Raw genomic sequence first — 24,875 nt, 5'->3', positions numbered from 1 at the left:
CGATGGTATTTTCCAAAGATGGCCCTACTGAGAGATTTCATGCCACGGGTTCTTCCTTTAATGCGATTTTGACACATTTCCGCCCGAGGGTGGGGGGCTGTGTTCCATCTCATTGGATCCAGGTAGGTCTGCGATGCTTGGAACCGATGCTGCTGGGCTCCCAGTGTTAGCTCACCACTGCTTCCGACAGCCTCCTCTCAGGACATTTGTCCTCAGAACCCAGCCACCATGCTGCAAGGAAGCCCGACCTGGGCCACAGGAGACCCTGCAGGGGGGAACTGAGGTCTCCAGCCCGCACCAGCAGCGGCTGCCTGACACGTGGGGAAATGGTCCTTCGCGTGATTTCCTGCCCCCAGCCTCACAGTCCTCCAGTGGGGTCTCCAGAAACCAGGAGCAGAGGCAAGCCGTGTCCTCGGTGCTCTGCCCAGATTCCCAACCAAGTCTGGGAGAGAATAAATGAGAGCTGTTGTGTCAGTTCAGCCATCACGTTTTAATGTGATTTTTTACGTGGCAATAGGTCGGGGGTGTCAGTCCAATCAGGAGAGAGGCACCGCGCAGTAATTTGACAGGAAAAGTTGTTTGGTTGTTTATTTATTTACTTATTTTTCACGTTGTATTGAGATATGATTGACCTAGAACACTGTAAGTTTAAGATGGGCAACGTTAGGATCTGATATAGGAACGTATTGCAAAACGATCCTTGAGCCAACATCTGTCACCTCGCATTGTGACAATTTTTTCCTTGTGATGAAGACTTTTAAGATCCACTCTCTCAGCAATTTTCAAGTACATATTTCAGTATTGCTAACTATGGTTGACATGTTTTACACGATATCCCCAGAACTTGTTTATCTTACAACGAACAGGGCAAGTTTTAATGTCAAGAATTGTTAACTAAAGGGAGGGTCGGAGGAACAAGGAATTGGCTAGGAACAAGTAAAGAGAACTGGGAAGACTTTAAGAAGAGCGACCCAGGGAGCAGTCACCACCCCTAGGGCTGAGAAAGCACAGCGGGAAGAGAGGGCCGAGATAAAGCCTGGAAGGGTGAGCCCTCTGCCCCTCCGCACCCCTAGCTAAGATCCAGCCTTGCTGTGGGGGACACAGCCGTGGCTCCCTAAAGACCAGAGAAATCACCGTGGTGTTGTGCTGGCAGAACTTGGCAGAACTTGCGATCCCAGAGTCAGGGACGTTTCAAGGAGGGTGAGGAAAAATGAGCCCGGAGAAGGGCGCCCGGCTGGCACACTCAGTAAAGCACCTGAGTTTTGATCTCAGGGTTGCAAGTTCAAGCCCCACATTGGCTGTAGATTTTAATAAAATCCTTTTTAAAAAGGCTGGAGGAGAGGAGAGCATTATTATCTAATGGCAGAAAGCTCAGCAGGACTGTTACTATGGTAAATGTGAAAAAATAGAAAATGTACCTACTGAATTTGGAGATTCAGCGAAGGACATTTCCGGGCAATGTTCTGAAGGTGTCGCCTGGCTTTTCCTAGATGCCTACGGTAAAATGAGACGCGAGAGGGACACACTACGAGAGACAGACACACTAAGGAAAGAATGGTTAATTATAAAGGAGCCAGGACCTGGTGAATATTCACCAGTAAAACTGTTCCCCATTGCCAGCTTCTCCAGATGACAGACGACGTTACAATTAAGAAAAGTCTTCTGGGAAAACATGGTCTAAAGAGAAAGCCAAGGATGCGATTGTGAAGCCTTGGGTCAGATCCCAGAAAGATCTCTGCTGAGCCGCACGCAGGTGGACTATCTATCAGGGCCCTACACAAATTACCTATATGTATTTTTAAGCCAAAACCTATGTCATAGTTGTTTTAAGCCCTTGATTTGAGGGGTAATTTGTTCTGTAGCCATGGTAACTGAAACAATAGTAATGGCAAATGCAATCATAGGACAATTAAAGGAACAAGACAGAAAGGAAAAGGCAAGAAATCCAGATAATGGAGCTCCCACCGCAGAGCGGACTTTGAGAGCTGGTACTTACCTGTATTTGACATTCTGTGGTGTATTCTATTCTGGGGTCAGGGAACCAGCCCCGGGAGCCAAATCCCGCCCGAGGCCCGTTTGTACAGGGCCTGTGAGCTAAACTTGACATTTTAGAGTAGTTGAAAACGTCAAGGGAATATTTCATGACCCGTGAACATTATATGAAATTCTAATTTCGGTGTTGTGAGTGAAGTGCTGTAAGAACACAGCCCCGCTTCCTCGCTTATGTATTATTTATCTGAGACGAGTTTTGAGCCACAGTCTGGAGCTGTGTAGTGGCGACAGAGACCATATGCCCGCAAAGCCTAAAATGTTTACCATCTGGCCCTTTCCAGGAAGAGTTTGCCGACTCTCTCGCGAATCTGTCGTTCCGTGGTTTTTATTCTGAGTGCACTGGCAACTCTGGGTTCTTTGTTGTTCTTCTGGGGGAAGCTTAGGGCCTCCGTTTCTTTTCTGTTCTCTGTTGTTCACGTCCTTTCCGAGGAGTGGCCCGACTCCAGGCTTCTCGGGCTAACCATTTCTCTCTACTCTAGATTAGCTGCCGCTTAGGGACAAGCGTGACCTCGGGTGGGTGGGGGGTATGTCTGGGGCGCAGAGGTTTGTGAAAGGCAGAGACGTAGGCACGTTCCTTCCCCCGGTCTCGTGCTGGCGTCACCATCACCTTCTCCGCACTGGAGTGTGCTTTATCCCCCTTCTCCACTGCAGAGAGCGAAAAGTCTATCTCTACATTCCCCATACAGGTGGGCTCGGTGGACCAGATACGCTCTTCTGTTCTGTCTCTTCCCGGAACCAGAACAGGGTGTCTCATTTATGGAGCCCCTGACATTCTTGCCCGTGACCTTCTCTCCCAGGCCCCTTTGGGACCCAGTGCCACTTATTTACGCCTAGCTAGAAATGTGTGTGTACCTTCTTGGCTCCTGCTGCCCCCTTTCTCATCCTGTAAAAGAGGAGGCAAGACCCTTTGTCTCACTAAATCTTACCCATGAGGGATTCCAAAGGCCAACAGAAGCCACACTGGGTATTAGTTGTAAGGAAAGGTGTTACGGATCCCAGTTGAGTCCTGTCGGCCGGAAAGGAGCTACTGCAAAACCAGGATCTTCTCTCTGCTTTGTGTCCAATGGAACTAACCAGCTACCCATCAGCCCAAGGGCACACAAAGGTGTGTGGATACTGTCTGCGGAGAGTCTGTTGAGGGCAAGTGACAAGAAGGACGTAAAACCGAACACAGCCACTCAACGTACGGTCGGCAGACCACCCCAGTCCATAAATGTCTACCACCAGTCTTCTCTGTTCCAAGATAGGGAGCTCGTGCCAGAAAGAAATCAGTTATATCGGTGAGCATCTTGTTCAATTCTGTTGAGGGATTGTTCGTAGTGAAAGTTCCTCAGGGAAGGTAGGAGTGCATTTAATTACATTCTGGAACAAGCTTACCTCTCTGTGGACCAGAAACTGATGTTTCCTGACCAGTAACTTTGCACATCCCTGGTATTAGGGGAGTGTTCCAACACTCAAGTGTGGGGCAGGATCGCGCGTTTTAAAAAGATAATCCACGCTACCAGTATAATCACAACGAGATTTCCAAAACATTATTTATGTAGCTCATGGGGTCCCCAAGAGAAACAGACTTGACTACCTCTCGAGCAGGAGATATCACTGCAGCCTTAGGTGGTGTTTGGAATGACACCAGAAGCCCCACGGCATTTTCTCCAGAACCAGCCTTATTTCACAGAAGAGCTGCCTTTCGCAGACCAGTCTCCCTGGGAGGCGTCTGCCAGAAAGGACTAGACTTCCTGCCTTCTTCCTCACCCGATGGCAGTTAGTGGCCAACATACTGCAATGGCTGTACTCCCAATATGGGCCAATTCAAGCTGTTTAGAAGTAAATATTATGTATCCGCTGCTCAAGTGTCAACCTACCCTATTACCCGAGGTCTATCCAAGAATTTCACGACTCGACCAACCCTACCCTAACCCTATCACTGCAGTTACATTAGGGTGCTGATCATCCTTCCTTTGCTCATCCAGACCCATTCTCTGGCCTGTGTTTCTTCCCTGGAAGGCTGTATCCCGTTGGGCTCTCCTGCCCCGCTAGCTCCTATGTGGATTCAGCCCGTGGAAGCTACTGGCAGATGTGAGATGGCAAGAGAGAAGTAGAGATCCCCGATTTCCTCTCTTGAACCTAACCCTAAATTTGGAGATCAACCCAATGGCTCTCTGAAAACACCTGTTAAAACAAATTCTAGGGGTGCCTGGGCGGCTCAGTCGGTTAAGCCTCTGACCCTTGGTTTCGGCCCAGGTCATGATCTCACGGTTCATGAGGTCAAGCCCCATGTCCGGCTCTGTGCTGACAGTGCAGAGCCTGGTTGGGATTCTCTCTCTCCCTCTCTCTCCCTCTGTCCCTCCCCTGTTCATGCTCTTTCTCTCTCTCTCTCAAAATAAATAAATAAATAAACTTAAAAAACAAAAACCAAATTCCAGTTAGGCAAAGATTTCCTACATCAGAAGGAGGTAAAAATTAATAACAACAGTAGGGAAAAGTGAATTGTCAAGGTTAGCATCACAGAGTCAAAGGGCTGGGTCCTACATTTATGGAATTCTGAATCCTTTGGCTCCACAAATCACATTTACCGTTAAGTAAGGCTCAACCAAACACAGAGAAATATTACTCAAGTATCTTTTAATTTGTATAATTGAACAAGCATTACAAGCTAATTATAGAGGGCTTTACACATAAATAAATTCGAAAGCCAACGGAGAGTCCCCACTCTGCTGACTTATTTCCTTCTAAGTCAAGGTGCAAGGCGTTTAGAATAAAACTGTGATCATATCATGTAGTTTTGCACTCAGCCTTTTTCACTTACTGGTATTTTATGGCCTTTCCCCATATTGAATATAGTTTTCTTCTAAAAATCTGTAAGAGCCACCTGATATCCTGTGTGGCTATATAGTACCTTAGTGCGGTGTTAGTGGAGGTGGACCAAAATTCAGAGTCCCACCTGGAGACTCGGGCCTGGGAGAGGGGTGGCTCAGGACCCCTTGGGAGTATTGCCAACAGATCTGGGGACTTGATGGAGGCGGGTGTCTATCTCCTACTTCCGTCCTTCCCGTCTCCCTCCCCACTGTGTTCTCTGCTTCCTTTCCCGTTTTCTTAAAGAGAGTTCTTTAATTCTTATGAGGGGGCCATGCCTCCACGATCAGAACCTGGAGCCGTCTGTCTTCCTGCCCCTGAGGTCTTGAGTTCCAGGCAAGGCTTAGCTGACTTTTGGAGACTCGAGCTGGGAGAAGAGCGCTATCTGGGCTCGTCCCCTTCGAGAACTGTGGTTTCTTGCAGGCCCTCGCAGAGCTGCAAAAACGCTCTCAATATAACTGTATCTGCAGGTTAAACAGTCTGTCACACACGCCGCGTGGTCGAGATTTGCACGCACGCCGCGCGGTCTCTACCTACTGAGGACTTGCCGAAAGACAAGGAGCCTGCACAGAATCCAGCCCAAGGGCTCATCGAATGAACGCATTTCAGCCTTTGTCTCTGCAGACAGGGGAGGGCAGAGAGCCCATTGAGATAACTTAAGATCATTAAAAAATAAAACAACCCCCCCCCCCAAAAAAAAGTTCAAGTGATTTCTCTGACCCTAACAGGCCTGTTTCACCGACGTTATACATTTCTTTAGGTGCTAAAAGCAGGAAGTGAACATTGTACACAAACCTGCAAATCACAGGCCGGCTGGGACTTTCTGACCCTCCTCGGGCCTGCACCCCCTTCTCCGACACTCGGGCGAGGACGCGAAGCTTCGGAAGACAGGGCCCTTCTGCGCAGGCAAGTCGAGGATTTTGGAGAATGTGAACACACTGGCCGCTCCCGGAGGCGGGGGCGGACCTCTAATCCTAGGGGGGTCAGTACGGCGCGGAAGAGTAAGTGGTAACATTGAACCCCCTCCACTGACCTCGCTCTCACCTTCATGGACACGCCCACCCCTTGTTAGGTTTCCGATCGCGTGCGTTCGTGAGGCCCCAGGGCACACAGGCAGTGCTGCGCCTGCGCACGGTGGTTGTCCCAGCCTGTGGGTCCCTCTGCCCGGCTGGCCGCCGGCCCTGCAGGCAAGGGTCTCACGGCCTCTCCCCTGCCGCGTGGAGCGCGCATTCCGGAGTCCCGGGCGGAAGCGCCGCGCGGCCCCCCGCTTCCCAGCGCCGGAATCTTGCTTTTCCGGGTGGTTTTTCATGACTCCTTTGGCCTGGCCAGCAGTCGAGGTGTGTTTGGGTTTGGTGCCTCCTGTTTCCGTGTAAGCCAGCGACCGAGCCGCGAGAGTACGGAGGGAAGCGGTCCCTGCCAGCTCCAGGCGCACCTGCTGCGGGCTTGGCTCGGGGGCCCGCGGCTTCCGGGCGCGTTTCCTCCCTGACCCCGGTCTCGTTACTTTGAGGCGCTGCTGGTCCGAGCCCGGGCCCCAGACAGCCCTTCTGATGTTGAAACTGTCACGGAGAAAGTAGGAAAGGGGATGAGGGTGGAACATGGAATTTCCAGAAACTTAAGAAACAGGAACCCAGACATTTGAATATATAATCAACCTTAGGACAAGGAGTCAAAGAGGGACTCACCGAGGCTCCGTAGCTCAGGGGTTAGAGCACTGGTCTCGTAAACCAGGGGTCGTGAGTTCGAATCTCACTGGGGCCTCCAATAGCTGCCTTTTTTTTCTTCATCTTTGGTCGATGATTTCAAAAGGAATGTTTCATTGACACCGGAATCAAGAACTAGAAATGAACCGACTGCATCTCTATTCCGTATTCTCAGAAAATTGCTGCGAACAAAAGGAGATGATTCTAAAATTGAAATTTCTCCTAATAAATGGAAATTGAGCCGCTCCGCCACCTGCATTACTGGTAACACCTGAAATTCAGGTGCGGAAAAAACCTGAAGAGCCACCAGTGTCACGACTGCCGATATAAGCCAGCGGGGAAGCTGATTTGTATGGAGCTTCAACCCCACCCTGGGGTCCTGCCTCGTTCAGCCCCTGGAGGCCTAAACGAATTGTGCTATAATCATGGATCTTATCGCACTTACCCAGTGGACGCTAAACTCCCCCGCAGACAGGAGTCACACCCGATTTACTCCTGTATCTCAGAGCCTGGCCAAGTGGGGACCCTAGTGTGTGCTCAGCAAAGGTTTGCTGAGTGAAGCCCAGCTAAAGACTGTACCCGGAGTGCGGCGACTCTGCAAATACCTTAGGAGGCATAAAAACGATCTGAAGGTCAAGGAGCCAAGGGCAGCAAACCGAGAAGACCAAAGAGCAACTCAGCCCTGATAACGATTCTACCAAATCTGGGACTCGTCCTTCTGGCCTCATTTTGTTGTCTCATGATTGGAATTGGCTGCCCCCAACGTGAACACTGGATATCAGCTGAATGGCTTCCATGTGTTGCTAAAACCAATAATCCACACCAGAGATTCAAGTGATGGGATCTCCCTACACCACGCTTGTATTAAATAATTAATAATATAGTAATTATAAGTATATAAGCCACAGATATATTTCTCCAGAAAGTACTTTGGAGTTTTGAAAACAATCCAACACACCTCCCTTTGCAAGGTGTTTGGAAAGGGTACTGTAAACTCTGAAAGACGTTTGATTCATTTTCGTTACAATCAGTCAGCTTTCTGCTGCTCCCAGCTAAGGACTCTGGCTGTTCCTCAGAGTCTCCGGGGTTCGTTGTGCTTTCGTGACTTTGTGGACGCTGCTCTCTCTGCTCGAAATACACCCCCAACCCTTGTTCTGGCAAAGTCCTCCCCATCTTTCAGGATTCGCCTCGTGGGTCGCTTTACCCTCAATCTAGGCGAGCGGTGCTTTTTCTAACACCATTTGTACACCTTTATTACAGCATATGTATAAGGCCCACTAAATAACTGATGGCTTTTTTTCTCTTTTTCTTACTAAAATGGCACTTCTTGGTAGTAGGTAGGAAATTCCGTGTCCGTAGTTATCGGTCCTAAGGAAACTATTATAATTCAGCACTTTAAGGGAGAAAGCAAAACTTTTTTGCTAAATATAACAAGCACTATTAATGATCTTTAACTTCTCTGTCGAAAATAATACGCCAGTGCGTTTCTTTCCCGATTCAGAAATAGCTTCTGTTCCAAAGTTGCTTTGTAAACAGGAAGCTACACTTTGCTGGCTGGGCCTCAGAGAGCTCTGGTGGTCTCCTGAGGGGCCTGGGGGAGCAGAGGGAAGGGGCAGAAAGGAGAGCAGAGGGTGACAAGAAAAACTGCTTGCCAGATTAAGAAAAAGACATAAAACACGGCTTCTCATGATTCTGAAACTCCGAGCCATCTCACTTGGCACAGAACTAGAGAGAAATGAAGTGAGCCTCCAAAAAACATCTCTGGTGGAATGATATCCCAGAAATCCAAATGAAAGACTAAGCTTTTCTTTTTTCACATGAATTCCTTTTAGCCTCTGTGTGTATGAAGCAGATGATTTGAGGGCGTCTCGTTTTAGTCCCCAAGGTTACTGTTTCCCCTCATTTTGGATTATATAAGCCAATGGCTTCCACTGTTTGGGGTGTGTGTGTGTGTGTGTGTGTGTGTGTGTGTGTGTAGCCAGGGTCAAGGCCCAAGAAATTGCAAGATAAAATTTGTAACCTCATGCACGGTCAATCAAGGTGTGAAGAAGTGTGAAAGATAATGAGGCCAAAAGAACAGACTTTGGAGACATGTCCACTGGCCAAATCTGGATGTCGCAATACCCACCCCTACTTCGTGGTGCTTGAGGCCAAATGTAAAATCCGTTACTCTGATGATTCCCTGACTTCTAGAATCCACCTCACAACACGCTCTTCCTTGTGGGGCTGATGAAAGTGAAACTATAAAACTAAATAGGCTGAGGGGCGCCTGGGTGGCTCAGTCGGTTGACTTTGGCTCAGTCACGATCTCACAGTTCGCGAGTTCAAGCCCCGCATCGGGCTCTGTGCTGCTTGCTCAGAGCCTGGAGCCTGCTTCAGATTCTGTGTCTCCTCTGTCTGCCCCTCCCCTGCTCATGCTCTGTCTCACTCTGTTTCTCAAAAGTAAATAAATGTAAATTTTAAAAAATTAAAAAAAACTTAAATAGACTGAAAGGAGGCTGACCTCTGTAGACGGAACACACACATCACGTCTCCTTATCCCGTCCACTGAGCACAGCTAAGAATCCCAGGCGTTAGGTGTAAACCAAATGTAAGGAGACCCTGAAAGGTGTGGAGAAGAAAGAAGAGAACTTGGGACCCGAAGAATAGCATGATGGTGAATTCCCTGGGTTTTCATTATGGGGTTTCATATTTTCGAGATTGGGTACAGTAGAGGCCTGCTGTGTGATATTTCGTATACAGTATAGCATTATATACAGAGAGAGAGAGAGAAAGTTGACCTTGAACAATGTGGGAGATTAGGGCCCGGATCCCCATGCAGTCAAAAATCCATAGATAACTTTTGATTCCCCCCAAACTTAACTACTAATAGCCTATTGTTGACCGGAACCCTGATCTATAACAACTGACACCATTTTGTATACTGTATTCTTCTAACGAAGTAAGCTAAAGAAATGTTATTAAGAAAATCCCAGGGACTGACTGGCTCAGTCAGATGTCTGTGTGGGACACAGAGATCACTTAAAACAAAAACAAAAACAAAAAAAAAGGAAAAAAGAAAGAAATCACAAGGAAGGAAAGATACATTTACAATACCGTGCTATAGTTACTGAAAAATCTGCATATGAATGGACCCAGCAGTTTAGACCGTGCTGTTCAGTTTAGACCGTGTGTAGGTACACAGCGGCCTCTGTCCCCGGTTCCTGGCACAGAGCTCCCAAGTCCCTTGTAGTTTCCCCGAGTGACAAGAGCACTAGGAGTGTCTTTTGTTCTAATACTCGGTCTTTGACCTCAGTCCCTGGCGCAGAGCTGCTAAACCCTTCGGAATGTCCTCGGTGACAGGGGCGTCTTTTGTTCGAAAGGGGCGACTCCGCGTGGGGTCCTGGGTGGGGGCTGGTCACCGGAATCAGGAGCTTGGAATGTTCGGCTGCCCCCACCCCCATCCTCCAGGAAGGGAAGAGGGACTAGAGATTGAGTTACTGAGCCTCACGCCTATGTGATGAGTCTCCCTAAAAATCCCAGAAGGACAGGGTTCAGAAAACTTCTGGGTTTATGGCTAAAAGCATCTAGAAGCGCGAGCCTGAGTGGCTGCTCTGATGGCTGAGTGCGGACGGAGGGACAGAGAGGGTGAGCCATTCTTCCGCGGATCTCAGAAAAAGGCGGGTGTTTCTTGGTGATGGGTATGTGTCTCCTCCTCTAAGGGACTGAGGCTTCTTTCCTGTAGGGAGGGGTGCCTGGGGGGACGTGTGCTGTAGGGAGGGGTGCCGGGTGGGGGGCTGGGAAGACACAGTCTGCCCCACGCGGCCCAACCTCACAGCAGCCAGACGGGCGGCATGAGTGACGAGGGAGAGTTCAGGAGACCAAACGTACCTCGTTGCCCACTGCAGCGTCAGCATCGTGAAAAGGCCCGAGCCGGAAAAGGAGAAAGCTTTACGTTGGGTGAGAATTTTAAGAGTTGATATCACGCTGTACCGGAAAACGAGAGTGTTCCTTAGCATTGGTACAGAGAGCTTATTCCGACGCTTGTCGGTGCCATGGGGAGACCGGAGGGCCCCTCTTTCAGAAAGGCGCGGTCCTGCTGTTTCTCCGCTAGGCCCCGCGTACTCCTGTTCTGTTCACCTGCCTCAGAGTAAACCAAAGAGGTTCTGTGCCCATTCCGAGGGGGGGGGGCGAGAAAGTCAGTCTTTCTCTGAGTTTCCTCCTGGCCCCCGGACACCGGATCCCGAGCGTGTTCGGGACACTGGCTTCCAGCAAACCCGGCTGGTGCTGCGTCAGTACCCCCTACCCACGGTGATCCCGTCCACCTGTCGCTCGCCCTGGATTGGCCCCTGCCCCGGATTCCTTAAGGAGCAAGTACTCTGGACCTCCCTCCGATATAAACTCTTAACCGCAAGCGACCAGACTCACTCTCCTTCCCTTCCCGAGTCTTCCCGAGTCTTCCAGACTCTGCGTCTGCGACACTCTTACTACTTACACTATTCACCGAACTGGTTTCGCTTCCTTCTGGCTCCTGTTTGATTTCGATCCTGCTCGAAGCCAAAGACCCTCTTGGCTGGTCCTCTGGGAGCCCCTGTGGGTCCTCCCACTCAACCTGCCTCCATCATTAAAAATGGTGAGATTTTACTCAAGACCATTGTCATGCGGAGAGGGACTGAACCCAACTCCAAACACAGCGCAGGTCGCAGGTCGTTGGAGAGTTACCGCCCTGAGGATGGCTAAGAGGAGAGACTTTCCGGGATTCTTGTGAAAGACGGGGCCACAGCTCAAGGGTAGAGGCCGAGGAATCTGATCCCATGTCATGGCTGGGAGAATTCTTACGCAGCGGACTTTGCAGGATTCTTGCTAAACTGGGCGAGACAGGGGTGCCTGGGTGGCTCAGTCCCTTAAGCCAGAGACTTTTTTTTTTTATTTTAACTTGTTTTATTTTTTATTTTTTTTTTAAATTTACATTCAAATTAGTTAGCATATAGTGCAACAATGATTTCAGGAGTAGATTCCTTAGTGCCCCCGAAGACTCTTGATCTCGGCTCAGGTCATCATCTCACGGTTTCCTGAGTTCGAGCCCCGCATCAGGTTCTGTGCTGACAGCTTGGAGCCTGCTTAGGATTCTCTCTCTCCTCCCCTGCCCCTCCCCTGCTTACACTGTCTCTGTCTCAGTCAAAAATAAATAAACTTCAAATAAAAGGAAAAAATAAACCGGGGGGGGGGGGGGGGGGGGGGGGGGGGGGGGGGAAGCAGGCCCCGGGGGCCAAGGCCTCCCTGGAGTCTTTGTCGGCCTGAGCAAGAATCCAGAAAAGCTGGATCTACTGGAATTTTCACCAAGAAGTGAGGAGGAAGGTCTGCAGAGCCGGCTGAAAGAGGCAGTTGAGAGAGAGTGAAGTTTCTTCCTGCTCGTTCCCTAGAGCTCAGCTCAGCCAGTAAATCTGGCATGCGGGGTTGCTCTGGTGCTTAATGCATGGATGGTATTTTCCTGTAAAGTCGGTGTTTGTTTGAAAGAATTTTGTGACCCGGAGTTGGGGGTTGCAAAAATCAGAAGCTGCTCTAGTTAGTTTAAAATGGAATGGAATGGAATGGAATGGAATGTATGTATGTATGTATGTATTTAGAGAGCACGTGAGCAGAGCAGGGGCAGAGAGAGTCCCAGGTAGTCTCTGAGGGGCTTAAACTCATGAGCCATGAGATCATGACCTGAGCCAAAATCAGGAGTCAGATTCTCAAGCGACTGAGCTGCCCAGGTGTCCCTGAAATGGAATTTATTTTTAAAGTTGAGGAACACCTGGGCGGCTCAGTCGGTTGAGCGTCTGACTTCGCTCAGGTCATGATCTTACCATTCGTGGGTTCAAGCTCCTCATTGGGCTCTGTGCTGACAGCTCAGAGCCTGGAGCCTGCTTCGGATTCTGTGTCTCCCTCTCTCCCTCTCTCTGCCTGTCCCCTGCTCACGCTCTGTCTCTGTCTCCCTCTCAAAAATAAATAAACATTAAAAGTTTTTTTTTTTTTCACTGAACAACTTGGGGGCGCCTGGGTGGTGCAGTCGCTTAAGCATCCAACTCTTGATCTCAACTCAGGTCATGATCTCATGGTTCCAACGTTCGAGCCCCGCGTAGGGTTCTGTGCTAACAGCTCAGAGCCTGGAGCCATTTGGGGATTCTGTCTCTCCTTCTTTCTGCCCCTTCCCCAAGTGTATGTGTGTGCACCCGCGTGCTCTCTCTCTTCCTGAGAATAAATCAATAAACTTATTTTTTTTTACCTGAGCATCTCGTGGGAGATTTTAAGATGGGCAAAAGGGACTTGTGGGTTCCCCTTCAACGGGATGCTGGGGCCTCCGGGGATTTGCTGATCCTAGAGAGGGTTGGTCTGTGGGTGAAGTCTTACAACTGTGGAGAAAGAAGCTAACCCGTAGAAAACTGACAGTATGCGAATCCTGTGTGTGGAGAGTCCAAATTACAGCGGGTGCAACGCCAGGCCGGTCAGCTGCGGTGCTCGCCGGCTGTGGGGCTGGCATTGGGTTGTAAATTCATTTCTGTATTTCTCACCCAACTACGTATGTGCGTTGCTTTGAATTCTCTTTTGAACCAACGATAATATCTTACTGATTAGCTAACGTTTCCCTCGTAAATTACTGAGTTTATTAAAATACTTGAAATGATAGGATTCCAAAAACTTTGCCCCAAAATGCGGCACCTTGACATATTGACTGTCTTAAGCTGAAGGAACTGGAGAAGATCCAGAAGCAGGAAGGTCACGCTGACCTGCTCTTGCCCTCCTTCCCTGAAGCAGGTCGCAAAATCCCGTGCAGCAGGTCTGTGCCGGGAGGATGAAGACATTCTTACCCCCACGGGGTGGGCAACCGGGGGCCAAGAGATCTGTGCAAACAAATCTTGTTAAACTAACCATTTGCCACCCCTACCCCAAACCCCCTCGTATTGTCAATTCCTCGCAGATTATTGTCCCTTTGTCCCAACGGCATACAAGCTTCCTGGTCTGGTCACTTCTTGGAGTCTTCGTGCTCTGGTGCAGACTTCCGCGTACACGTAAAAATCCGGTAGGGTCTGTATGCTTTTCTCCCCTCAGTCTTTGCCAGTTTAATTTTCAGACCCAGCCAAGGACCCCCAGGGGAGCAAGGAGAACTTTTTTCCCCTCTACAGACACATGTTCACGTCATGGTTATATGAGAGCCGATTCGTCCTTTAATGCTCCACAATTCTTCTCCGATGTTCCAAATACACGGATGTCCGGAGATTCGGGCCTGGAGACAATGTCCAAGCCAGGGGGCTGCGGACGCAGACAGCCGGGTACCAGTGCACTGGGCATCCCTGCCACCTCCTCTGCTAAACCCGACGGAGCACCTGCTGTTCCTGAGCCACGTGGCTGCCCAGAGAACTGGGGTGACCCCAGGCCCCGAGGCCCCGCCCCAGCCCGCCCCGAAGATGTCGCTGAAGGCTCTTGGTCTCCTCAAGAGAAAACATTCAAGGACACACGATGCGGTGTGCAGTGATCCAAGCAGCAAAGTTTATTAAAGTGAAAGTACGTTCTTTAGATGTGAGAGCAGGTGAGCTAGAGACAGAGCTGGTGCCCTGGGGTCGGGTTTCCCTCCGTTACTGACGGTTGTGAACTAGGGGACAGAATGTTCATTGCTTGGGGCTGGTCTCCCACTTGTCCTCCTCACTTGCTCGGGGGCTTGCCGTAGTGGCCATCTGGGCCAACCGGTGTGGGTGTGACCCGGCTTCTGGGAGTGCGGCCCACACAGGCCTCTGACCTTCCCTGAAGCTGGGCACAGCCTCCTCCGTGCTGGCCTCCAGGCTTCCTCTTAGGGCCTAACTCACCGCCCACTCTGACAACCAATGTGTCTCCACTGACAGCCTCAAAACGGCCACAAAGCCTGTCCAATACTTCTTCCGCACATTAGTCTCTTCTAAATCTATTCCCGTATGGGTGTGTCTATTGGAGAAAAATCTAGGTCTGTCTCTGCACTCTGGATTCCAGGGAGACTACAAAATGGAGTTTCTAACTTCTGCCTTGAGATAAGTGGGGCTGTTAATAGCATAGATGGGCTACTCAAAAGAAGTGTTCAAAATATACACAATATTTTATTTGATTTTTTGACAGTTCACAACGTGTTGCTCACGTTAATCCATTTCATTTAATAATCTGCTATATTGTTGTTGTCACCATCATTATTGTCACTGCTATTTGTCGTTTGAGAGGACCAGGCTTTTAAAAAATCCAAGGGGCTCCTGGGGGGCTCAGTCAATAGACCAACTTCGGCTCAGGTCATGATCTCATGGTCCTTGAGTTCGAGCCCCGCGTCGAGCTTTGTGCTGACAGCTCAGAGCCTGGAGCCTGCCTCGGATTCTGCGTCTGCCTCTTCCTCTCCCACTCGTGCCCTGTCTCTCTCTCCAAAACAAATAAACGCTAAAAATTTTTTTAAAAATCTGGTTGGACTCCATGATGGTTAACTCCATGATTAAAAATCTTTTTCCTTACCAAGAGGCAACCCCTTAATCACAAGAGAAACAGGAAAGACTAAGATGTAGTTGTAGAAATTGGTCTCCACCAGAAGCAGTTCACAGTCTGTACAATCTGTAAAAATCTTGTACTTTACTTGGGTCTTTTTTGTTTGTTTGTTTGTTTGTTTATTTATTTTGAGGAGGAGGCTGTCTGTCATAAGATAACACGCCTGACTGCATCATAGAAGGACAAGAGAAAAGAGTCCCTAGAGAACAAGGCAGGTGGTCCCCCAGTTTCCTAATGGCTCCTTGGTGACAGAGTCATTCTGCCAAGGTCAGGGGACAGCATCGATGTCCCTCCTGCCCTAACCAATCAGCGGTAAAAAGGTCTAATCAGGTGAATGGAGGGGGCGGGCCTCTAGCTCAGGAATGCGTGTGTGAGGAAAGCCCAAGCCGGAGGGACACGTTGCAGAGTCCGGAGAAGGTCACTAGAGCAGGCCCACAAGTGTGGAAATGGCCCAGGTTTCCTACCTGGGGACCCATAGACGCGTACCAGTCAGGGCGGCCCTGCGCTTCTCTCCGACAACAGGATACCCCGAGTGGGCCGTGCAGTTTTCATGTAACAGCCGGAAAGATACTGAACAGGTGGAAAGTTAAATGAGAATTCTCGCCCTTTGTTCAGAAACACAGACGGGACCCCCGGGTGCAAGGCAATGGGACAGGTGCCCGGGAGAAACAAAACAAAGCTGTCTAAGATGCGATCCTGAGGGGGGGAGCAGTGTCCCCACACCCCTGCACGGCAGAGCGCCGTGTCCCTGGGTCTGGCCGGCTGGAGCAGGGCAGGCACGCCGCAGCCCTCTGCTGGTGTCGCTCCGCGCGTCCTTCGTGCGTCTGTTCCCGCTCGGCCTGGCCCCTCCCACCCGTCTGCTGATCTTCCTACTTTCCCCGTGGGTGGTGGGTGAGAGATGGAAGTCCGAGGGCATAAGATCCTGCCTCACAGGTGCCTAGCGTGTGTGGGAGTGATGTGTCGCGAAATGTCCCTCGGCCTTGTTTCGGAAACGTGGAAAACATCGGGGGAAAGGAGAGCTTGAAAATGGGGTGGTTCGGACAAGGTGTTTCAGTCCGAAGGCGGGAGCGAATTTACACCAATAAGAAACCTCAGTGCACGGCTTACACCAGACGATGGAAAGGGCCCCGCAGTGCCGCGGGGCCCAGGAAGGTGGCGGGAAACCCTCCGCCAAGCCGGTCAGTCTGCAGAATCGGGAAGCTCAACGGCTTTCCCACCGTCGAGTCAGCTCGACCAGAGCGTATGAGAGAATCGTGAATGACTAGAGCATCTCACATTTCTGGAAGATACAAAGATCGAGTAAACCCAACACCCCCAAACCCCAGCGAAGATGAATGTCAAAGTGTAGAGGAAGCTTCTGGCAACTGTCGTCTGGAAGTGTGTCTCTGGCGTTTTGCTCTGCAAGCCACCAAACGGAGAGAGAGAGGCTGTCACAAACGGGAAAATTTGTAGGAACCAGAGTGTTTGAGCCTGATGCCTCTAGACTCGCACAAAACCATGGCATACGAGGACCTTCCCACGGGAATCAGCCAGGCAAGGCAATACCCGTTGGGGCCCAGGGGCCCCAGGCTCTGCGAAGGGACACTCCGAAGCCAGAAGATATCCCAACTCTGCATCATATCCCCCAGGACGCGAGACAGGGCCCTCTGCTGGGCGCCTACGTGATATTTCAGTCACGGATCCGTTCGGGAGCGAGAATCTCCTGTCCCCTTCAAGGTCCTCCTAGCCGGACGAAGACTCAAATGGACGTGAACTAGATTAGCAGAGAAAATAAAATTTAAAGCCTGTGTCTGGGGGAATCCACACAGACAGGGAAATTCCAAAGACAGTCAGGCAAAGACAGATGAGGCACACACGTCCTCATCAACCTTGGGGGTCGGGGTCTGGGACTTCAAATGGAAGGAATGGAATCCTCAGGAAGATGGAAACGAGTAAACGTCTGGTAAACAAATGTTTGCTGGGCCACCCAGAAACGGTGGGACGCAGGGAGGACATTCGTCCAACAGGGCTTGCAGGGCTCCCCCCCCCCACCCCCCGCATGCCCTGCCTAGTTCACCCGGGAGTGTTGTCGTCCATGGTGACCGCTCTCTTCCTGGAGCAGGTTCTCAATCTAAATTCTTTATAGACAGTCGAGGGGGAGGTAAAGAGCTTTTCCTGGATCTGCTCGGTTTTGATAGCTTTTAACACAAAATAATCTTTATGCCAAAGGGACCCATCTTGGGGCGGCCTGCCCTGGGCCCCGACATATCCATGCCTAAGTATTAAAAGCGTATTTTTATTAGGGAAGGTGTGCCGAATTTATGTACTTCCTATTTGGCCTACTCAAGATTATGTCATTTTTTTTTCCATTTGAATTGAATTAATGAATTACATTCATTAATTATGTAGTACGGAACCAACTTTAAATTGTTTAAATGACCACCTTCTGTTTTTTGCAAGTACGCTTAAAACGGGTACTGCTCAATTCTGTTCGTGAACACCTTCCGCAGTGGTGTTAGTTAGCTGAAGATCAGACTGTTCTACCCCACGGTGTGCCTGTTCGCCATAAGGGTTGTTTTGAGCTGATTAGTTCTGAGAAAAAGCAGACACAGAAGAAGCTCTAAAAACAGAGTAGAAGTTACCCGTCTGTAAGGGCAGTTTATAAAGGAACTCTCTATGGGCGAGGCTTTCCTTCTCTGTACTCTAAATCACAAGAGCATCTTTTGGTAACAGCCCTCCAGTCTGTCTTTTTTTTTTTTTAAATTTTTAGACGTTTGCTTATTTTTGAGAGACAGAGAGAGACAGAGCATGAGTGGGGGAGGGGCAGAGAGAGGGAGACACAAAATCCGAAACAGGCTCCGGGCTCTGGACTGTCAGCACAGAGCCCAATGTGGGGTTCGAACCCTCAAACTGCAAGACCATGACCTGAGCTGGAGTCTGAGCCTCAACCCACTGAGACACCCAGGGCCCCCCCCCTCCGGTCAGTCTTAAGGGTTAACTTGCTTCAAGCTAACACGCCCCTTACTTGCTGGCCCAAGGCCCTTCATTGTAACAGAACTAATGTGCTCTCTCTGAGATTTGCAGACCACTGGCCTTGAGGAGTGAAGGACCAGAATGTTCCCAGGCCACGGAGGCCAGCAAGCGGGTTTAAAGCCACCTTAGCTTTCCGATTAGCCTAGCAATTTTTTAGCAAAATGTTTTTCTTTTTCAGGTCACACAAATGATTTTACTCATCTCCCTGTGGGTGTCTGCAGACCTTGTCCTCCTTTGCAGAAAGTTGCAGAAAGAACGGAGTCCTCCTACGTACCATGAAACAGGAACCCAACTCCCTCACACATCCCAGCACTGAGATAACATTAGCGGCTGGCACCATGGGGTCTGCGCATAATCAAGAAATGTTGCAGGCCCCTTTACTTCCTTTGCCGATTAACCCCCTAAGTCCCTTTAAAAACCCCTGGGCCGGGCAGAAACCTGGGAGTTGGCTTTTGGACAAGAGTCTGCCGTCTCCTCAGTTTGCTGGGCTCCAGAATAACGGTCGATTCCTTTCCGGTCAAAACTTGAGTATGGGTCTTTCAGTCGATGACGCTCAGCTAAACTTGGGCTTGGTAACATCATCAATGGAAAAGGCACTGACTTTACGCTGCGTGACAAACACTACCTGTGTTTACCTTGCTTTTCCTGATAACCTCAAAACTGGCGCCCCCATACCTTTCTCTTCCTCGTCTTTAACTAGGATGGTATTTCAGCTGGAGTTGGAAGTCACTTTGAAGAGTTACTCATTTTCCCCTGGGCGTCTTTCACATGTACCGGAGGTTCCATGTTCGTGAGCTTCTGTGTTTTTCTTTTGCTAATTGTTCACGACAGGGATCTCGGGCAAGAACCCAGAGGGACAGAGGGCAAATTATTTTTCCCACTCTGCAAAGCAAAATGAATCGGTGTTCGTTTTTTTAATTAGCAAGCTTTATTTTTTAGAATAGATTTTCAGAAAAATGAGCAGAAAGTACAGAGAATTCCTGTATCGGAGCTCTTTAGTTGTGTTACTTTCATTTGTTGCTGGTATCAGAGTAATGCTGGTGTTATAAAATCAAAAACAAAGTCACTTCTTCCTACACTATGCTATTTTCAGTATTTAAATATTAAAAAGGTTCAAAGCATTCCACTCCAAAATATGCCGCTTTGGGAAAGGCATTATTTTTAGGCAACGGAAGACCAGCAGAGACAAGCTCTTTACTGCCCCCCCCCCAGCTGCTTAAATGCCTAAAATACAGTGTATTTTGTAAAGGAATTTTGTAAAGGAATTTGTAAATTCCTGTAAATTTTGTAAAGGAATTTACATTTATAAGGGAAACTTCGACTAGAAAAAGCATCTGTATCAAGAAGAGAGCTATTCCCAGAGACAAATTTATCCAGGAGACACTCTTAGCTGCACAGAAAGGCAACTTTATTTACCATGCATTTCCTCCTTTACCTTCCCGTAAGTTGCCTCTTCCAACTCAGAAGCTCCACATCTCGATTCCTGTGCGTCTCCCAGGATGGCACGGAGGTCTCGATCATCTGTGAGATGCCTGCGTGTACGTACGTAATTAAGATAGCTTTTTTCCTCCTGTCAATGTTTTGTGTCAACTTAATTCTTGTGCCAGTCACAGAACCCAGTCAGTGTCCCTCTCCTGCAATGTCATCACACACTTGGCTTTGCTCTGACAAGTCACTTAACTGTCTCCGTGGGTATTAGCCACATTAGTAATGCCCGTTGTCCTGGAAAATCACCAATTTTGTCCAGGTTCTCATTTTTTTTGGTTGAGGTGTACAAAATACTCTTTTAAAATTATATTTGTACATTTCTCCTGCATCCTCGTTGTAATTCCCAGTTTTATGTTCCTGTTTTTAATAACCTAATTATTATCTATTTTATTTCTCTTCATGTTATCTATATATTTTTCCCTTTTGTTTTTTCCTAAAAATAATCTTTGGGGTCCTGCTTTTTTCCCTTTAGCTTTTTAAATTAATTTCTTATGCTTCCCTTGGTTCTTTAATTGTTCCTTTCCCACTATCATGTCTCAAACACTTATTTTCTTTATTCTTGTTTAATGATGTGAAGGTTTTAGGCTCTGAGCCCACATTGAGCTGTACCTAAACGTTCTCAAAACACACGTACAAGAAACACACATGCGTGCACACACACACACACACACACACACAAGAAGGATATCTAGAATAATGTCTCCCTTACCTCATACTTGACTTTATTTAATCTATACAGTACAAACCATGAAAGCACGTTGAAAAACACGACATGGCCCACCTAGCTATAGTTTCTTTATTCTGGGACGATCATCTCCCCGCATGGGCCAACTGTCACCTTGTTCCTGGTTTTACCCTTTAGCCAGTTACTTGGCCCAAAGGGGATGCTCAGTAGATTTACTGTGAAGGTGATAACTTTTCAAGCTGTTGGATGCCCGCTTGCACTCCCAGGCTCCGTGGGACCCAAGCAAGGTGCTCCTAAGGTTATGATGTGTTTTAATCACATTTAACATCGCCGGAGACACGTGACCTGATGTCCCTCCCTTTGTAGGTCATTTGCTGTCTTTCTGTTTATGAAGTTTGGTAACAATGACAAGATATCTCAGTTTTGACGGATTCAATATTTGTTTCTCCCGGAAGATGACTTTCTTTATAAATATTTGCAAACATTTTTGTTGAGATTTTATTTCTTGTTTCACTTCATTTTTCTCTACTTCAGACACCGGCCACCAGATTGTTTAGCTCTCCATCGTGTTTCGGTAAAACCTACGTGATTCTGTTTCCGTGTTTGTCATTTTCCTTTGAATTTCATGAATTTTTCCCTAATCTTGTTTTGTCACAGACTCAGTTTGTTAGGGTTACTCGCTGTTTCTACTTTGTAAATGCTGTAACGTCATTTTATTTGCTCTTCAGTCTCCGTTTTCATTCAGCTCTGACGTCTTTAAACTCATTTTGCTTCGCAGCCAGAGCATAAGCATGTGACCCAGCTGCCACCGGCCCCCCTGACCCACGTCAGGCTTCGGTTCAGGCGCTGTGGACGTGGAAAAGCAGGTAGTGCGAGCATTGGCTCCGCCAAGAGGGGCAGAAGATGTGTTCATTTTTCAGAAGAACCTTGCACCACTGCTTGGCGGTGCGGCTGTGCTGGGGGGGGTGGTGGTGGTGGGTGGATGGGGCATTATTGCTGGTTGCACAGCGTCTACACCTGGTCCTCTGGTCTCAGGAATTCTGGTGGATTTCTTACCCACTTGTTGCACAGTTGGGTTGGCCATATACAGGTAAGAACTCTGATTGGTACGATGAGTCTTTGAAACGTTGTTTAAAGGGCCATAAGAAACGCATTCTAACATGTCAGTTTTGGATAGTTTCTGATTTGGGTGAAAGTGTTGGTTTGAGGTTATCAGAGAAAGGGAGCCTTAGGACCATAGACCTCCACTAATCCTATCTCTCCCTATCTTCATCCTCACCGCCCTTCTGGGGAAAGAGAGAGAGGGGTGGGGAGAGAGAGAGGGGGACACACAGAAAGAAACAGAGACAGAGACAGAGACAGAGAGAGAGAGGAGGGACAGAGGGAGAGATGGGGGAGGAGAGAGAGAGGAATTGAGATGGGGGATAGAGAGAGAGAGAAAGACACACACACACACACACACACACACACACACACAGAATCTCAGGGTTCTTTGGGTCTTGTACAAGATGCCGATTTCTCCACAGGGCTGGAGGGGGCTACAGACCTTTTGGGCATCTTTTCAGTAATTGACCCATTTTTCCACATTAATTTCCTTCGTTCCTTGTGACCTGCCAAGACATGGTTTATTCTTGGAGGTTAGTCATTCTGGATAATTCTTCCTCGAAGACTCTCCTAACGTCATCCTACAGGGAAGACGCCAACAGACTGAGGTTTGGCAGTTCTTTCATCTTGAGGGAAGTTCCCCTGATCGGTGTTGGGGGAGATGAGTTTTCGGTCTGGAAGGATGTTGTGCAACCTTTGCCCAGGTTGCAGCCCCCACCTCCCACCGACAATCTACATGTTTCCAAATTGGAGGATACTACTGTTTGCTTTCAGCTCTTACGTAATTGATTCATTCTGTGAAGTACCTGGGAGTGTGTACAGAGAACCTGCTGCGTTCTCTTCTTTTAGATTGGTGCTCGTAACTGTTCATTCTTCCGGTGACCTTTAAAAAATGGACATATAACTTTAGCCTTTTCTCCGCTTTGAATACTTGCTAGGGATCCAAACACTTTCTCTTATTTTTATGTATTTTCTTAGATTTAGAGACAGGGAGGGTTTATAATTATTAGGATCAACTAGGAGCTTTTTAAAAATGTTGATTTTGGGGATCTATCCCAAACCAATAAACTCAGTCTCTGAGGGTGAGGACTGTTCGCGGGTATGGTGCTAGGCAATTTTCCAGTTCCTTCAGGGGGAAGAACCACTATTCTAAAAATACAGATTCAGAGGGGTTGGAATGTTTTGTGCCCCCAAAGCACATAGCAGCCAGGCTCTGAGGTGTTTCCAATGCTATTTCAACATTTCCGCATTATTAATATGGTCTTAAAGACTTGTGAAGAGAAGATACACCCAAAGGTAAATGGCATTTCCCCCGGGTTATAAAAAGACACCACTTTTCTCAAACGGCAAATGAAGTCCAGCCACATCTGCCTCTGGCAGACGCAGAATAATGAGGACCTTGAATCATGGGCTCTATAGAATCATCTTTTTGAGACAGAATTTGAGTCTTTCCTAGAGTTACTGGCTGAGATGACTTTAATGGGACATTTCAGTTGCTACCATATGTCCATTGTCTTCTTGAAAAGTGGGTTAAAGACCCAGTGGTTGCCCTTTATTTGTATTGCTATTATGCAAGGGAGGGAAAAAGGTTTTCCTTGACCCTCGTAGGGTCCCTGGCCGGCTCTCAAAATTAAACCGACAAAGGCAGATTCACAGGAGGAAAGCACACAAGTTTATTTGACATAAGGTGTACGTGATCCAGGAGGCTTCATAAGGAAATAAGACCTGGAGGCAGGGTTAAGCCTGATTGTTTTTACGCCGAGCTTGATGAAGAATGGATGAGCATGCAGACCCGTGACAGGCCGAAAGGTAAACTGGGAGACACTGTTTGGATTCTTCCCGGGGTCCCAGGGTCCCTTTCTTTGTCTTTGGAGATAAGGATGCTGTTTTCCTCTGGGTACCTCTGACACAGGAGTTTTATGACCTGCTTCAGGGCAGATGGGCAGGGGGCGGGTCAGAGTGACCTTCCTCCTTCTCTCATTTTCTCAAGCTCCTTCCGCTTGAAATAGTTGATTTGCCAACTTGCCATATTTTGAGCTAGCGTGTTCTGAACCCCATCAATCACAACAATATGCCTATTTCCACGTTGGTGCCCCCCCCCCTTCAAAACATAATATCACACACTACCTCCCAAACCACGGCCAGTCATTCCGAACACTGCCATTTATATCACGGCTCCAATCACCCAGGAACTCAGGTGCGGAGGGAAACTTCACAACGGATAGTCTTAGAAGGGGTTCAGAAACAGGCTATTTGACAAAGGTGTGGGCAGGTTGAGGGGAAGGACAGAGAACACAGCTACTGCTCACGGGTGGTTAGCATCCCTAGGGCCCGAAGCAGCAGGGAAGAAGCCATTATTGGAGATGAAGGAAAGGTCCACTTGGATGACCTAGACGGAGGTGAGGCCCAGAAGGGAGTGCAGAGAGATAGATACCCCCACCTCCGTGTCCTCTCTGACCTCCCTCCCGCTGGTGCCCCCACTGTGAAACTGTGTCAGCGGCTGGTGGGGAGCCCATGATGTCGTCCAGATGGGCCAGCCTTCCACATGACAGAAGGTGGAGATCAGAAGACGGTTATTATTATTATTTTTTTACCATTGACGATTCTAAGCACTTAGCTTCCTGCTTTTCCCCACGCACACGATTTTATGCTTTGAGGCCTATGTTGTGTCACAGATTTGGCTTCTCTGATGAAAATCAGCTTAAGATCCGGTGGCGCCCCAAGTCTTGTAAGTTTCCACGTCTTATGAACAGTAATTCCCAAGATGCGGGCTCTTATCTGGATCCGGATCCGGGACACGGGCCCATGGACGCTGCCCTGGGATTTACACGCGGCCGTAGAACAGTGCCTGCCGAAGGCTGCTGTTCAGATGGGACGGTCTCTAGAGGTCAGGCCAACTTGGTCTCTGGAGGCCGTGGAGGGGGTTGGGGGCGGGGCGGGGGAGGACTTCTCCGGTTGAGGGTCATCTACCAAAGATCTAGTGTTGCTTCTCACCCCTCGTGTTCAGGTGTCACACACGTGGAATGACAGCGGCCCAGCGATGGTCTGCGCTCCCCTCCCCCGCCGTGCGTGTGTCTGGGAGGAGGAACCTGGTCGCAGGTCTATTCCTCTCAGCCCCGACTGTGAGGCAGTGTGTGGTCAAGAATACTGGGCAGGCTATTCTCCTCTTTAAACGATTCCGCTTCTCCTGCACAGGAATTATTCCATAAAAGCAAAAAGGCCTCGCATCTTGTGTGTACTTCCACTTTAATGGTTGCAATTTCCGCGGGCCCAAATCAAACGAATAAGCCAGCAGACCAATGCACACAAGGGGCTTTTATGATTAAAGGCCACATGGAGGGGACGAGGGTTGTGGGTGGGCATGACATCACAAACAGCCAGGCAAACAGCCAGGAACCTGCAAGACCGAGCGGGGTGGAGGAGGGGGGTTGGCGGGTGGAGGAATGCGGGTGGGGAGTGGAGTAGAG

General features: G+C 48.9%; 2 protein-coding genes and 1 non-coding gene across 3 annotated transcripts in view; 2 read left to right on the top strand and 1 right to left on the bottom strand.

The window, feature by feature from the left end:
* LOC125939373 (uncharacterized) overlaps window positions 1-24,875 on the top strand; it is a 561,003-nt gene that overhangs the window by 362,998 nt on the left and 173,130 nt on the right. The gene's annotated exons all lie outside the window — the stretch shown is intronic.
* Window positions 1-24,875, bottom strand: part of LOC125908488 (basic salivary proline-rich protein 3-like) — an 89,472-nt gene that overhangs the window by 41,728 nt on the left and 22,869 nt on the right. The gene's annotated exons all lie outside the window — the stretch shown is intronic.
* Window positions 6,591-6,663, top strand: TRNAT-CGU (transfer RNA threonine (anticodon CGU)). The gene has a single exon. It is a non-coding gene; the product is annotated as a tRNA-Thr (tRNA).

Source organism: Panthera uncia (genome assembly GCF_023721935.1).
Source record: "Panthera uncia isolate 11264 chromosome B2 unlocalized genomic scaffold, Puncia_PCG_1.0 HiC_scaffold_25, whole genome shotgun sequence".
Classification (NCBI taxonomy): Eukaryota; Metazoa; Chordata; class Mammalia; order Carnivora; family Felidae; genus Panthera; species Panthera uncia.
The sequence above is the reverse complement of the archived record's forward strand: the minus strand, read 5'-3'. Positions and strand labels throughout refer to the sequence as shown.